Source organism: Alosa sapidissima, chromosome 1 (genome assembly GCF_018492685.1).
Source record: "Alosa sapidissima isolate fAloSap1 chromosome 1, fAloSap1.pri, whole genome shotgun sequence".
Lineage (NCBI taxonomy): Eukaryota > Metazoa > Chordata > Actinopteri > Clupeiformes > Clupeidae > Alosa > Alosa sapidissima.
The window spans coordinates 47,187,770-47,200,984 of NC_055957.1; the positions used below are offsets into that span (position 1 = coordinate 47,187,770).

Genomic DNA, 13,215 nt, shown 5'->3' on the forward strand with positions numbered 1-13,215 from the left:
ACGTTCTAGTTGATCAAGCTCAGCTTTGGTTGTACTTTTTGCGTGACATTAAAGCCTACTGGAAAGATTTTTAATATCAATTTAATTGAATGCAATTTACTTTTACGATTAAATTAAATTAAATTAAATTAATTTATCCCTCTCACCCATAGTTTTCTATTTATTTACAAATGTACATAGGCCTACTGTAATTACATTTATACATAGTTATTCTACTGATCTTTATACTATTCATCCTGCACATAGACTTATTATGCGGTCATATAGGGATTGTCAAAGTTTTTTTTTTCCCTCCTTTTTTTCCATCATGGCTGCATTTCCAGTATTGGCGATAAGTAGTCGTTTGTCCACTAGATGGCGCATTGTTGCAGTGAGACGTCATTTTGTTGGAAGTTAAAAGTGGGTTGGAAAAACAATGGACGCTTCCTACAAGGACTGTACCGCAGAGAACGTCTAATAAGGATAGGACGATGTTCACATGAAATGTAATTCCCATTTCTTCTTGAAGCCGAAATAAATCTGAGGATGTTTATCGGACATGCTTGGTTTTTACTAGCCTGGCTAGCGCCACCACTTCTCAATGAGACGTGGTCTGGGAACCAAACGTTCATTTTCTCATATTTGAAAAAAATGCCCAGATCCGTTTATTGGGTGCCACGGATGTCTATCAAATGCGTCTGTGCATAGCTCATCATCGTCTTGCTTTCCCCCCTGTTCTGTGATTGGTTCCCTATCTCAGGCGAAAATTTGCTCCATGGTCTCCAGGCTGCCTTAGCAGCGTGAATCAAATCGCGCGCAAGGCAGCATGAGAACACCCAGGCTAGGTTTTTACTGCAGGTACGTTAATCTTATAATATCAATAAGGACCTAGGTAATGTTACCGTTAGCGTTGGTTGAGTGATGGAGGCCAATTTGATTGATTGCATTTGTAGAAAACTATAAATGCTGTTATACCAAGCAAATTGATAGCAGCAATTGTATCTTTCGACTGTCATTTGTTGCACATGCTACAAAATCATTCTGCGCAATGGAAGATTTACCAACGTTACACCGGTCTGATACAGTTTTGCCTATACATGCGTGAGACTGAGACACCTGTTTATTTTGTTTTAAGTGTGTGCAGGGTGTGAGAGGGGAATCGATGTGCTTTGATTCCAGCTTGGTAGTTGTAGTCTGTGAAATTAAAAAGCACGTGTGTGTGAAGTATCCAAACAATGACACCTTCATTTCATTATGGCTGCTTTAGCAACACACCTTAAGCTACTGTGTAGTGGGTCCCATTTAGAAGTGGCTACTTCATTCGCGCTTTCCTTGACTCATGGAGCTGCGTGAATTTTATTACAACATTTCGCCATGATATGGCAGTTTAAGTCCGCTTGATACTGTAAGGCGTAAGCCATTGATTTCCAAAGGAGATTTTATTTGTGTCGCCAGCATAGCCTATTGACAATTTATGTTGTAAATAGGCCTACCTAATAAGCCTACCTTATAAGGGAGTTGAGGAGGGACTGCCATTCCTGGCCCATAGTGAGGTGGGCGGTGTGCGAGAGGGGGAAAAATGTATTAAATGGTAGTCATCATTGATAATACACATGGGGCCTTTCTATTCACTAATATTTCAGAGATCAGTCCCTACCTTGAGTAACTCTCTGTATGTTAAATGCGGGTGCAGGTGCAGGGAGTTGAGGTGGTGAAGAGTGTTGCGGTCCTGCCCCATGGTGAGGTGCTAAGGGAGATAAATGGTTGTGATCTGTTAACCATGGTAGGCTGAGATCTACAGGGCCAAACAATGGCAAACAAAAACAAATCTCTGGTCATACTGGACATGAATTTGTATGTTTCAACATTTTGGTATGCACTATCTATATCAACTCCATGAATGGATTGACATTGAAATCAATGTGTTTCAATACAATCTGATAATAATGAATGAACTTTTCAGGCAATATTGCATGAATGCAGATGTTTTAACTGACAAAATATTTGGCTGAGATTTTGAAAGTAATGTATGAAGTATGCAGAAAATCTGAGATGGTAATGCAGATGCAATCTGTTGATTTGAAATAGAGTGACTACTGCTGTGTTAATATAGATGGGGCCACTGTATTCAATTTTATTTCAGAGATCAGTCTTTACCTTAACAGTTTTCTCCAGGTTGAGGGGTAGTGACTCGGCTGCCTGGCACTCGGCAAGATGGTGGAGCTGGAGGAATAGATACAAGGAGAGGGGAATGTCTTTAGCACTAAGAATGTTAACCATATCTCTAATATTAATATTATTAAAAGATAGATAGATACTTTTTTTTCCCCCTGGGGATCAATAAAGTATCTATCTATCTCTTCTATCTATCTATTCAGCCAGGTCTCAGACAGTGTGATGACATTAGGTTTATTATAGACAAGCCAGGCCCTTAAGAGATCAATTTTATGTGGCAAGCTCCTAATATTCAGGTGGATGACAAATAAACCTTTTCCCATGTTGATTATTCAGGGACAGGAAAAAAGGTAGAGGGGGGGGGGGGAGCAAGGAAGGAGAGAGGAGCATACCCACACGCACACACACACACAAGCACGCACGGTCACAGACTGGCCGCTGGGCCAGAGCATAAGAATGCAAATATACATCCATAAACACCACAAGACACACAAACTGGCCAAGCCAAGGCATAGCCTAGAAATAAGTAGAGAAAAAGAGAATAAGAAAAAACAAGAAAAATGCGGACTCAGACTGCAAAAGTATAAACTGGAAATGCTTTATAGGCTACATACAACTAACGAGACAGCCCATAGGCTATAAGTAAGGAGAGGGGGGAAAACAGAAAGAAACCGACACAAAAAGTTGATAAACAGCCTGGTCGTAGCCTAGGCCTCAACAAGACACTAGGCTACCAAAAAAAAATGTTAGGCTAATGTTTATCAACCACGGGATCCATTTTAATCCTACTTTATAGGCCAGAGAGAATGAAGGAAAAGAAAGAGAGAGAAAAGAAACGTCACGATATTCTAGTCTGGGGCATTTCCTTATCATGTTAACCTTCAAAATATGGGCAAGTAAATCCCGATTAACCTACGCTAGGCCTACTGCAAACAAACAAACATCCATCAACAACCAATAAACAAGTTATCAGTGGACTGTAGGCACGACAGGAGCAGTCCGTCATTCAGGTAAATGCTGTAATTCCTGGAGAAACATTTCAGCTTCCCCTGGGGTCTTGCAAAGCACCGATTTACCATAAGACATGATCTTGAGCGTGGCAGGATAGTGCAAGGAGTATTCCATGTCAAGTTCACGTTGTTTCTTTTTTTTGACATCATCAAACTCACGACGCTTTTGGAGAAGGCTGGCACTGAAATCCGGGAAGATGTGGACATGGTTCTCATTGTACTTGAGTTCCTCTTTTTCAAGGGCAAGTCATAGGATTTTAAACTTATCCTGAAGACTGAGGAGTTTCACCAGGATAGGCCGCGGAGCAGAATTCCTCTGGTTCTGAAACTGATGCTTAGGGAAGCGGTGCACCCGCTCGAGAGCTGGAGGTACCGGGAAGTTCACCTCGCCAAAAAACTGGTGGATTAGGCCGCCGAGGAATCCGCGGATGTCATTACCCTCGGCTTTTTCAGGAACACGAATGAAGCGAAGATTGTATGCCCTGCTTTGGTTTTCAACATCATCCAATTTATTCCGCAGGTAGGAATTTTTACCCTCAAGTAACTTCATGCGTTTCTGTATGTCAGTTATGTTGTCCTCATTGGAGCTTAGGCCTACTCTAAGTTCAAGCTCCGCTACATGATCGCCTAATGTTGTTAGAGAGCCATGGATCGTTGCAAGACTTGATTGAATATTGTCCATTTTTGAGTCGAAGTGCGATAACATTTCGTCTTTAGGTTGTTGTAGTGTCCACGATGAACTTGTTGGTAACTGATTGTTCCATTATGGACATCAAGCGCTGAAAATCAGAGGCTTTAAGAACTGATTGGATAAAGTTTTAGTTCGCAGAGATAAATTGCATTTAGCGGGACAATACATGATCTACGAGTTATTTGAAGGCAAATTTAGTCATTGCAGGCCTGGCTGCATGAAACGTTCACACCGCCGCCATTGAAAAACTTCAGTGAACTCTATTCATTGCGCTATATTTCTTGACCTGTCTCTGTATATTTCATCACCTTTCTATACTTTGCATCACATTGCATGCATACTGTAGCTACATGAATCACAGCTAAGTGGTTGCTATGAAGACCAGTTATCTCTGCCGTTGTCAAGCAGGCATATCCTAACTTTATCTTATTTTAAACATCTCTATTTTACTTAGCCTACTTCCATACAGTGAGTCCCATTAAGAAGTGTCCACTTCATTCGCGCTTACCGTGACGCAGCAACATTATTAAATTAATCTGTCACCATATGCCTATGCCAATGTTTGCAAAGAGGAATCTTTTAATTTGATTCACAATGAAACGTTACATTTAATGTACATGTAAACAATGAGTAGGCTAGTTTTGGTTGTTGTTGGTGGTGTTACTGCATCCCTTAGTTATGCCTACATTGCAAAATCGTTCCCTCGTGATTGTTAGACGCATTTCAAAACATCGCGACGTGAAATGCCACCACAAAACCAGAGACGGTTGATAAAGCGAGACGATTCATAAGAGGGTAAATTCTGGCACGTTGTGACGTGGGGTTCGAAGCTGTCACGCCCATTTAGGAGTCTAGCGGGAGGTCCAGTGTCTACTGTATGTATTCCTATGGGAGAAATTTTCACGGAATATGACCAATCCCTTAGCCCTACATCCAGCGATGTAAGTTTTGAGCCCATTTTCTAGAAGCCACATGTCTCCCTAACATTCCGACATTGAAATGGTATTTTCCAACGAAACAAATAAAGACAAAAATAGCTTTGTTCTTGATCTGTCACTGTCTCCTCCATAGACTGTATATATAGAACTGGACAGTGTGCCGTCTGTTAAGAGTGATGCGAGCGTTAGTCCAGAGCCCCCTGGTGGCTGGCTGCAGTACAATGTGTAACTCCGCCCATCCCCATGTATTTCAATGGCCAAGTAGCCAACTTTCCGTGTCACTTTTCTCATCTAAAACTATTTTTGTATCAACAACTTTTTATTCGAAAAAATAGTTTTCAAGATGCTTCAATACACACAATTTTTCTTTTCTCGCTGAAATAAATTTTTTTAATGTTATATTAACAAATCTAAAAGGGCGTGTTTACACCTATGATTGACAGCTGGCTGGCTGCAGACACGACGCTTTGTCCATTATGTTTTACCGTCTAGGCTGCAGACACTACCGCGTCATCGCTCACTTATTTTAACACCTGATTTCGACACATAATCTAACCTAAATAAGTGTTGCTGTTATTATCATTAGGCTATATCTTATCACAGTCTGACTAAATACATATTGATAGTCATACATTGTGTAGTTGCTGGTAAGAGACATCGTTGTTAGTTGTGACAGATTCTTTGTGAAAAAAGATATGTTCTGTTCTTTCGTAGATGCTAAGTATATTAGCTCATAGCATGCTACATCATGCTAGCATTAGCCAGTTGATAGGTAAAGTAAAAGGGCTCTGCTATATTGATCCGAAGTGACGTTAGCCATAGTCACCATCATTTACAGTCCTACTTGTTTCAAATGGTTTAACGTAACCAGTGATTGCCGCCATCATCGTTGCAACTTCATTTGAATACACTTTGTCACTGGAGAAGGCGATGTAAAGTTTCATTAACGTTAACTCTTGCTTAGTTTTGCGAATGGCAAAAAACGCCACCTAGCCTGCTAGGTCGACAACCTCGGTATGCCCATTTATGAATCAGCCCGACAAATAACGTTACTTGTGTTTTAGTGAACACATTATTGGACCATAGCTTAACGTGAGGAGGGATTCAAAGTTACAAATGGCCAATTTGCTTAGTATGCTCAGAACAGCGGTATCTGAAAATGCGTTAAGGTATCGTTGTTACCTGCGATTGCACTGCTGGAGAAGCATTTTGCATTAGTATGATTTGATCAGGTCTTGCCAGTGATGTGTAAATCCTCCCGTAGACGTACATCATTTCAAAATAATATGTCTAAATTGAAAACTGACAACTCATTGATAGGCTCTCTCAATATGTCTGTAATCGTATGCCTCTACCACAGGCTTGCTAGTCTTTCACCAGAGAGGGTGCTCCATTATAAATCAAGAATGTAATACTGCAGCATTCATGTCAGCTGTAAAAATATGAGAACATGGACCTACTACATCAGGACAGGATACTCTGTAAACATTTTACACATAATCAGGAAGCTACTTTGCTGTTCAGTGTGTGATGTGTTTAAAGCGGTACTACGTTTAAAGAAACATTTTTATTCTTTGTTTCAAGTGCATAAGAAAATACCACATTATGATGATGATGGTTATGGTTACCCGTAACAAATACAAAACAATATAATACTTAAAACAGGGATCAATCAATAGCCTAATTAAATAAACAATGAGGGGGGAAAGCAATAATAAATAATAATGCCCATTCAATCAATAATATAATAATAATAACATGGTAAGACTACATTAAGGAGAATATCAATAATAAACAATGTCAAATTAATCAACAGCCTATAATGAAAATAAAACAGTACTACTGCATACAAACCATAATGTATAAGAAGTGCTTAAAAGACCAAAAACTATCACAAGAACGAAGAGCACTGGGCAACTCATTCCACCAACGTCGAACCACTGAGGAAAAGAGTCTTGAATTTGACCTAGCGTTTAAGACTGGTCGACACAACAGAAGCTCATCAGAAGACCACAGTGGGCGGTTGGGGATGTATATCTTGGATCATCTTGGAATTAAAATAACAAGGAGCAGATCCAGTCAGTGTCCTATAGGCCAAAGTGAGAGATTTAAATTTAATTCTGTCTACTGTAGGGAGCCAATGGAGAGTAACTAGGAGAGGAGTTACGATGTGTCCTCTTTGGCTGATTGAAGACCAGTCATGTTGCAGCATTCTGAATGATAGATCACACAAAAGAAATAAAAAAAAAACATTCAATATTGATTTAGTATCAACCAATAATTATTCTGATATTAATATTCTTGTAACATCTACATCTTTGTGTAGGCTACAGTTAAATACTAAGCAATGGCCTCTGACTTAAATACCAAGGCAGTTAAATGACCGTGGTATGGTATAGTCTACGTGATACACAGGACTACACAGTAAACCCATTTAAAATAGGCAAGGATATGTATTTAATAACATTTGGGGTTGCTCACAGTATACCCACCACTACAACTAACTAACTCGACTACACCACTAGTGCACAATTGAACTCACACAATTTACAATTTGTGTGAGTTCAGGGGCATACAGAAAGTTGAAGTTTGGGTGACATCAATAAAGAAAATAGAAACAAAGGGATGTGTACAGCCTCAAGTATAAATGATGTCACATTAACAGAAGGTTCAGAACAGAGGCAGACCTTTCTTGGTGCCATGCAAGTTATTGAAAGTCATGTGTTTTCAGAACGTAGTGGTGCTGTGCCATGTCCCATGTATAAGGGGCTTCAGGTTGATCCAGTGACGGTGGGTGATGATGTCAGGGAGATGGATGTCAGGGTACTTGGAGAAAGGGGGAGGACATGCCACCTCAGACCACCCCAGCCAAACATCTTCACGTAGGCATTCCCTTTCCATCTAATCAGGCACTCAACACCACTAGTAATACCAATTAATTAAACATATGTGTGCAATAAACTCCGCAAAGCACTAATGATTGTCAAGGATACAACCCACCCTGCACACGAACTGTTCAGCCTCCTGCCCTCTGGAAAGCGGTACAGGAGCCTCCGCTCCCGCACCACCAGACTGGCAAGTAGCTTCATCCACCAAGCAATCAGGATGCTGAACACTCTACCCACTCTCCCATCACTGACAGCCCCCCCCACCCACCAGCCAACCAGGAACCTAGGAAACTAGGATCCTGTCTACCAAACCCCCCCCTCCCCCCCCCCCCCCCCAACACCGCCATGTGGAACTGCACTGTGACTGCGCAGCCAAACGTGTTGCTGCTTCACATCAAGCCTGATATACTTGAATTACTGCATACTGCATATCAATGTAAATATACAGGTCACACAAGCACAAGTTTAAACTTCATGTAACTGTTAAGACTATAGAAATATACAACACAACTACCTCTATTTTTTTTTTATTTTTTTTTATATATGTCCTATATTTCTATTTTGATACATACATGTTCTATATTTCAGTCTTGCACTTTAATTTAATGTTTATTGTCTATGGCTATGTCCATAGTATGTCTATGTCTGTATTTAAAGCATGTCTATGTCTGCATGGGAAAGTAAGAAACGAAATTTCAATTCTTTGTATGACCAGTGCATGTAAAGAAATTGACAATAAAAGCCGACTTGACTTGACTTGACTTCACAGCCTACCTATAATGTAATTTAAATATGCGGTGTGAATGTTATTAATTTGCGTCAGCTTGAAAAATAATGTTATCAGTATGACTGATAATGGACGTTAGATGACAAACTAAGGTCTTTCTCAAATGTTCACCGATATCCCTGCCCAGATAGCAATTTCCTTTGGGCCGGATCCGCATAAAAGCCATTAGATCCGCCTGTAGCGGACATACGGTATCTGACTGTGGGCCAGGTCTGCTCCTGATACAGGTTTCAGCTCTGCTAGCAATGCTGTTTTATCACCGGTTTACAGATTTGTCCCAGGTCCAATTTCCGCAACTCAACTGGAAGTCAGGAGATGCGTTTAAAATACAAAACACCGATTTGGCCCAAACCTGTGATACGGATATGAGCCGAAGGACCATTTTTTCACAGCAGACCCAGGTGGTAATGATATTAATTAAGGTGCTGATTCTGCTAAATTGACCTTTCCCTACTTCACTGTCAACTGGCTGCTAAAGAAAAAAAAAGGTATTTTGGAATGGCACAAATTTAGAAACCATGGGGGTGCACTATGTTCCCATGGCCACTTCATTTCTACAGTAAGGCTGGAAAAGAAGATATAGTTGGCTCAATGTTGATCATATGCTCGTTTCATTATTTTTATTATTACCTAGCAGTGGTAAAAGTAGTCAATTGTTGTTTGTGTCAGATCAAACAGTGCTATGAGACAACCCCATATTCTTGCCACGCATGCAGAAGTCCAAGCAGTAACGTTAATCAAGGATCTTTGGTTTGCTCACTATCAATCTTTTGACATGATTTGCCAGCCTGGGCTAGGACAGCCCAACTTTTCAAGGTAGGCTCTGCTTTTCTGCTTTTTATCTCTGTTGGTTTATTCAGAGACAACAATAAGCAAACGAGCGATTGATAACTTTACTGTAAGGTTATACTATTATTTTCCAGCAATATAGGCTAGGCTACTAGCTTAGCTTGAGCAAAACAGCCATCACAATAACTAGCCTATTTTGGTAACAGCTAATGCCAACAGGATCACTGATGATAAAAAAACGAGTGTAATTGTGACTTAACCTATTTTCAAAAAGGAATAAATGGCTCATGTTTATTTTTTGTTGTTTCAGATTGACCATGGAGATGACTGAGGAAGACAGCCTGAATATCGATGGGAACAGTGGAATTAACACGACTTAAACTTTGTCTGGGATTGCACTTCTACAGCCAGGTTGTTGAATAAAAAAAATAATAAGACACTTATGTGTAAAGTTTTTTTTACCCCCCTTGTGTTTGTAGCCTAGCTTATGTTTATCAGTTGAGCTGTTGGGAAAACGTTACGAACTTTAGCCTGGGTGAACCTATAACGAACCTGTTAGCAAATGTGTAGCAAACAGATTTTTCAGGATAATTAGCCCTAATTACCAATCACATTTCACATGTCAAATAAAGCCGGCTGATGTCTGATAAACGGGTCCGTACCACACACAATAAGCGGACCCGTATTGCATATGATAAACAGATCTGGAACACGTCAGTAACACAGACTACCATACGGAACTGGGCCAGTCTTAGCCCTTATTGGTACCAGATCCGTCAAACGGATCCAGACCAATTTTGGACCGATGTGCGTTTGGACGCCGGATCAGGTCCATTATGCAGATCCGTGCCGGACGTTGTGGTAGGTGTGGCCCAGTTCCGTCCCAGTGTATGTTTGCTATCTGGGTGGGAACTGGGTTGGACTTCTGCATGCGTGGCAAGAATATGGGATTGTCTCATAGCACTGTTTGATCTGACACAAACAACAATTGACTACTTTTACCACTGCTAGGTAATAATAAAAATAATGAAACGAGCATATGATCAATATTGAGCCAACTATATCTTCTTTTCCAGCCTTACTGTAGAAATGAAGTGGCCATGGGAACATAGTGCACCCCCATGGTTTCTAAATTTGTGCCATTCCAAAATACCTTTTTTTTTCTTTAGCAGCCAGTTGACAATGAAGTAGGGAAAGGTCAATTTAGCAGAATCAGCACCTTAATTAATATCATTACCACCTGGGTCTGCTGTGAAAAAATGGTCCTTCGGCTCATATCCGTATCACAGGTTTGGGCCAAATCGGTGTTTTGTATTTTAAACGCATCTCCTGACTTCCAGTTGAGTTGCGGAAATTGGACCTGGGACAAATCTGTAAACCGGTGATAAAACAGCATTGCTAGCAGAGCTGAAACCTGTATCAGGAGCAGACCTGGCCCACAGTCAGATATCGTATGTCCGCTACAGGCGGATCTAATGGCTTTTATGCGGATCCGGCCCAAAGGAAATTGCTATCTGGGAAGTGACTGGTTCTTGGCGTAGCAGCTAGTGTTTAATGCAGGCGTTTCATTTATCGATCATTCACTTATGCGGTCTACAACTACTGACCTACCGATCTATTTTTTACAGTCTATGCTACCGACCTACCATCACAGAAGTAGCTCTAACAGAGGTGTCTGTCGTTAACGTTAGAAAAAATGCAAAGCTTGCAAATTGGCTAGTAGTTACATTAACATGAGGTTGATGAGGTCCATTCTTCACATTACGTTAACGTTAACTTGCGTTGCTTTATCACATCATACCGTTGCTTTATCACATCATATACTGTACTGACTGTCTAGTGTTATTAATCCCCATGTACAGTCAATGGTTACTCCATGTTGAGATGGCATACATGATATTTGAAAACAGCAACAACTAATAAAACCAAGTATATCATGCATCGACTGTTAAGGGAGCTGTGTGCTAATCTTCACTTCAACGACTAACTTAGCCTCCCGTTAACGGTAACGTTAATGTAGCTGCTAACGTTAGCATGTAATTCGCTGTCCGTAATTCTGTTGTTAGCTCATTAGTATTCACCATACTAAATTGTCACAGTCTATAATCAACATAATAAGCTCTCTTAGACGTATTTAAGAACACCAGTAGACAAAAAAACTTTTCAGTTGATACGCAACACTTACCAGACAAGAACAAACCGATTGTTGTTTGTACTGTTTAGCTAACTCAGTCACAGCCGTAAAATTCATCCAGCCAGCTAGCTTTGGCGCCGAGTCGACCTGCATTGTGGAAAGGAGAAGGGGGCGGGTTTCACTTGACAAGGGGCGTGTTTAACTCGCTGAGTGGGAACTGAGTGGGCGTGCCTGACCGCGACTCCTCTTCACTGCGCATGCTTCAACTTTTGCTGCGCAGCCGCACTTCAAATTGGCTCCAAATTTTCCAAGATGGCGTCGCCTCGGCGGCTTCAACTCCATAGAACACTGTAGAATGCAGCCACACTGTCCAGTTCTATATATACAGTCTATGGTCTCCTCAAAGCTCTTGTGCACAGCCATCTGTTCTCAGAGGCTCTAAACTCAGAGATGGTTGATAAACTAACCTAACATATTTTTTGCTAGAACTAGTAGACTACCACAAAGTTGCTGAACATATGTTATTTCAGGTTTGTTTGCAACAATATGTTTAACTAATATGTATAACTATTTAGGAGTCCGGAACTAGTGCCATTTCGTTCCATTGGTGAATCGTCTTATGATTCATCTTAGTTAACTATTCACCTTATTCAGCCCCGCCCATTTTTTTAAAATTCCACGCTGTCTTTAAACTTCCGGTCGGCTAGCTACGTCTAGTTAGCTTCATTGGGTAACACGGCAGAAGAGGATAGACAGGCTAACTTGGGAGGAAAACGACAAATACCATCAGGAGGTCAGATTGCAATATTGTACTTAGCTACCCAAGGCAATTCACCCCTACGGAGTGGGTAGACGATGCGGCAGTGGCCGCTGTATCGTATGGAGAAACTCGCAAATCCTTATCTGTTTGGAAACTATGGTAACTAATTTAGAAAGTCATTACAGAACAGCCGCTCCAAAGTCAGTTTTTTCCTAACTTCAGATAGGAAAGCTGTATAACAGAAATGTCTTAAGTCACCCAAATCCTAAATAAACGTTCCTAACTTTAGGATGACCCATAATATATGATGCCAGTCATCTCGATAGAGCTCTGCTATCTCAATGTATCGCAATGGATGTACTGCTCAATCGGAAGTTCGGAGACAATGTGGGCAAAGCTAGCGCCCCCATGTTTGCGCGCGGAATAAGGTGAATAGAATCTTTGACAAAACCAGAGAATGTCTAATAAGGGGAGAACTGCCACTCTCGGAAAACTTCCGGTTTCTGAACTGGTTGCAGTTCCTTTTGTGGTTCCACATGAGGGCGCTCGTCCACCAGTGCAGAATGCATGGAGGTCTATGGAGCTGTACCCCTCAAAATCCAATTTTCTCGGGATATAATTTTTTTTCAAATAATTTGAATATTGTATTCGAAAGGGGAGGCAAAGAAAATACACTTGGTGGAGTATATTTTTTAAAGTCACTTAATTGTTCTAAAAAGCCTTTCAAACGTGTCAATGATGTCACTCATTAGCACAATGCTAGCGTGTTATGGGCAACAATGACCCAAACTATAAGAAATCAAAAGGACATAAGTACTCGTTCATTCAACTTTTGACCTATAACCCATGTTGAAGTTATACAAACTACAATCAAATCTGAGATTTGTCAACGACAATCAGGTGAAAGACACAAATTTAGCCGTCTAGCTCCATTGACTCCCATTCATTCTGCACTCATGGCAATCGCCCCCAGTGGAAATCTGGTGGAACTGCAACCAAAATTCGGTACAATGGGACTTAATACGGAGTGGCCAGGCTCTCCGTAGACGGGCTCTGACAAAACA

General features: G+C 40.8%; 1 long non-coding RNA gene across 1 annotated transcript; it reads right to left on the reverse strand.

Moving 5' to 3' along the window:
• Positions 1 to 1,488: 1,488 nt before the first annotated feature.
• Positions 1,489 to 2,195, reverse strand: LOC121708501. Its single transcript, XR_006031668.1, has 3 exons — positions 2,137 to 2,195; positions 1,637 to 1,726; positions 1,489 to 1,517 (listed from the first exon to the last, which is right to left on the reverse strand). It is a non-coding gene; the product is annotated as an uncharacterized LOC121708501 (long non-coding RNA).
• Positions 2,196 to 13,215: the final 11,020 nt, after the last annotated feature.